The sequence below is a fragment of the Bombyx mandarina genome, chromosome 18, assembly GCF_030267445.1.
Source record: "Bombyx mandarina strain Sakado chromosome 18, ASM3026744v2".
Lineage (NCBI taxonomy): Eukaryota > Metazoa > Arthropoda > Insecta > Lepidoptera > Bombycidae > Bombyx > Bombyx mandarina.
Window position 1 is genome coordinate 5,073,830 of NC_143224.1, and position 3,936 is coordinate 5,077,765.

Genomic DNA, 3,936 nt, shown 5'->3' on the forward strand with positions numbered 1-3,936 from the left:
ACCGGGGGGTGCAACTCCCATACAAAGGAAAAGAACATTCAACTAGCGTCATCTTTAGGAACCGGCGAGGTCATTTTTGAAACGTTTTGGCCTTAATGAACTAATAAACTCACTAGATGGCAGATACGAGTTCTGACTCAATAAAAATGTTAGCGTACTTTGAAGCAGTGCTTCCACTTTTAGGGAATTCTCCCTTTTTTAGGGAAAAATAGCTGATATTTTGGATGATAAAGACAATTTTAAAAATACCAGGATTTAGGATATTTCGGGGTAAAAAGCAAAGCCTATACTAGTAACTGTTTTGAATTTTAAAATAAACGATAATTAAAGTAAAACAATGAACATTTTATTTTATGGAGAGAATGACATTAAGTCGAGTTGACAAGTAAAAGAATAAAACAGAGTTGTGTATAAAAACTATAAAGAAGGTTTGATTCAACAGTAACCCTCTAGTAAAGTAAATCATAGATTAAGCCACTGCTTTTTTCTTAGGGATTCCCCAGAATCCCAATAAGTATAATCCGCCAAATTTTTATTTACCTATTTTCGTTGATGTCACCAGAACTTACTTGTATTGTAATATACAGGTACTTCATGTACCATGAAAGATTATCATGGTAATTTCATTTACGAAAACCTTGTAATTGTCATTTCGCTTTTGCTAGCAGTTCCTTCTTCAAAGACTGAGGTAGAAAGATTATTCAGTGTTCTCAAATGTAAAAACTGACAAAAGAAACAGGCTTTCTAACGAAACCCTGAACGACTTGCTTCATAGAAAGTTGGGAATGCCAGCAAACAATTGCTTAATTTTAGAACCGAACAGTGTTAGGTTGCGTGCAGCAAAAGAATATAAAAGCAATGCGTCGACTTCCTTGAAAATTCTAATCCTATAGATCTATGATCTTCTGGGGGCGTTTAGATTATATATACCTACATTAAATAATATGCTGTGGTTTATTTTCTGTATTTTATTTATGCTTTCTATATAAAGGATTTATGAAAGTTGTTTAGGAAATTTTAGGGATAAATTCAAAAGAAACTAGGGTAAAATGTGGTAAAAAAAACGTAAGTGGAAACACTACTTTGAAGTTTTCAAAACTCCACGGCCAATAAAACAATCTCAAAAAAAAAAAAGTTTTCAAAATGTCGTACATAACGCTTTAATTTTTTAAATCGTTTTTTTTTGGTTTTGTTTTGAGTTATTTTACGTTGTAGTATTAATTTAGAGCAACTTTTAGCTTTGTGAGAATATTAGACGATTAGACATTGAGAAACTCTGTTTTGAATTCTCTTTAGACATAACTTGGCTCCAATACTTTTTTCTTCGTTAGCGTTTCGTAAGCCAGTGTAACTATTTTCATTTCAGAAAGTTTATTATTAAAAATCAGCATGCCTCAAGATCGAAAATGAAATGCTATTTCGGATGCCTTGATAACGGTGAGTTTACACTATTTTTCCGGTATATTATTTGCTAACAGAATTATTATTCATAATATAATTAAATGAATTAGCACCAACTAATGGTCCTTCCTATTTCTGCTGCCTAGCTATCATATATGTTAAGTTTTGATCAAAACAGTCGGTATTAAGTCTCGTACTATCACACACACACCTCAGATAATAAAATTGTCCCGAGTGGGTGGCAGTATTTATGTTTTGCAACTCAGCGTATTATATGCTTATTGTCAAGTGGGCCCGAACTAGTTTTTTGGAATGATCAATCAGTCATGATTTCCTGTTTAAATAAAATACAGCACAATTGATCTCACATCCAAAGTTAGATGATGGCATTCACGTTTTGTTTCCTGGTGTTTGATAACCAAGTTACACCAAGTGACCTGTGACCACGTTCATCCTTCTACCCAATATAAAATAATGTTTTTATTTTTGTAGACAAAGGTTTGATAATGACAAAATTTTATGGAAAAATTATAAGGAGCACTAAAATGTCTGAAACATGAAAAGATTGATGCACTATATTTGAACCAGAACGTGTTATGTAATATATTAATTTGTAAGTATGATTACATTAACACAAAATTTTTCCTGGTCGTATTTTTTCAATATTTGTTACATACTTAAGATACTTTGTTTCTCCGTTTCAGAAGAGAAACTGATTCAGCAAGGAACGTGAACTCACAAGGGATCTTAATTTTTTTTAAATATGTTTATAATTTATAAATTAATAATTGAAATAGTTCATAAGAACTAAATTGATGCCAATTTTGTTTTAAAATAGGTTGTTTAGTTCTTATAGTTATAGTATTATGTTTGAATAGCTGTAATTAGTAAGTTAGTAATATATGAAAATACTGATATAAATTTTTGTAAATAACCTTTTGTAAATTCTACGAGAAGATGATTTTAATTAATGATCAAAAGTCAATGGTCTTCAAAAGCATTATTTGCAATTATTTAGATTAGCTGTGGAATATATTTGCTAAGTTGTGTTTTCTGTATGAGCAGATATAAATGAAAATGCCCAAACATGATTATGTTTCTTACATTTTCATTATGTGAAATCAATATGCTTGTGACTTGAGTATATTAATAATTTATTAAAACTTAATTTATAGACAGCAACCCCTATGGCACTGCTGAAGTTTATAAGCACTGGTGACCACTTATCATGAGCCGGGTTGCATGCTGGTCTGCTGTTGAGTGCAATAAAAATTTTCGAAACCCTTTCTATTATTTAGATGTAATATTAATGTACATTTAATTTGGATTAAAAGATAAATTTACATTTTATGTTTGCATGTGTATGTTTATAATTCATTTGCATGTAATGAACATCAGTTTCTTTTGTAACAAAATGCAAACTAATGGTTTGTAATGAATGTAATTAACTTTAAGATGATTTTCTTTCAATCTGCTGTTTGTTTCATCTAGTATTACCAAAGCTAAAGCATCAGAAACGTCAGAATAGAAATAATTTAGATAGGGAATAAAAGTATAACTATTGTAATCATGTCTAAGATTACTATAAGCGTCATTAAGTACAAACTATCAATATTTAAGAGTACTTTAAATCATCTTTACATTTTTTAAACATTTTGTTTTTTTTTTGTTTTTCAAATCATGTAACAAAACGTTTGTGCAGAACAAAATGTCACATGTTATGAACATGATTGTGGGTTAATCGTTTCTTAAATTTCTAAATGTTTATAAGAATGCTAAGAATAATTTAGTATTCACTTTAGTGTGTGTATTATCTCTACAATGCTAGTTTAAATGACAATTATTGTATGACGAAGCATAGGTAGTGTTTATAGATGTAATATTTTCATACAAGGTCATGATCTGTCACGATCAACTTTAAGCAAGAACTGCTATCGTTAAGAAACAAATTTATTAAATTTAATTCAAATTGTCTACTATGTTTGTAATGGAAAGCTGACATGTTTATATTTCGCACAAATGACTTAATTGACATTGAATGATTTGATTATCTAGACTTAATTAACTTTTAGATAACTTTCGATTTAATGTTAATAAGTACGCTAGTAGGATTAATCTAGAGGAGTTATTGTTATTCGAAATTTTATACAATTGTACGTTCATACAATCTTTTAACAGAAAATTGTTTGTAATATAGGGAAATTAAATAGCTTACAGAGAATTACAGCTTTTTATTTAAAAAAACTGTTTTCTCTCTGTATGAAAAGATCTTATCGATTAGAATGCTGAACACAATCAAACATTCCTTAATAACTCATAAGTACTACCGGGAATTTCAGCGATTCTAAACGATAAGATTTTTTCATAAAGAGAGTTATTAAAAATATTAAAATTACTAAAAAAGCCACCTGGTGGGGGGTAGGGAGACTAATAATCGACTGTAGCGACGCCTGCTGGACCGGGCTTTAACTAAAGCAAAAATAAAAATGAGAGTTGCGCATCTATCTCTAATATATTAAGTGTATAATCTATGGA

At 29.9% G+C, this 3,936-nt stretch overlaps 1 long non-coding RNA gene across 1 annotated transcript; it reads left to right on the plus strand.

Moving 5' to 3' along the window:
• Nucleotides 1-1,108: 1,108 nt before the first annotated feature.
• Nucleotides 1,109-3,622, plus strand: LOC149500952 (uncharacterized). Its single transcript, XR_016324573.1, has 3 exons — nucleotides 1,109-1,437; nucleotides 1,894-2,014; nucleotides 2,106-3,622. It is a non-coding gene; the product is annotated as an uncharacterized LOC149500952 (long non-coding RNA).
• The last annotated feature ends 314 nt before the right edge of the window (nucleotides 3,623-3,936 follow it).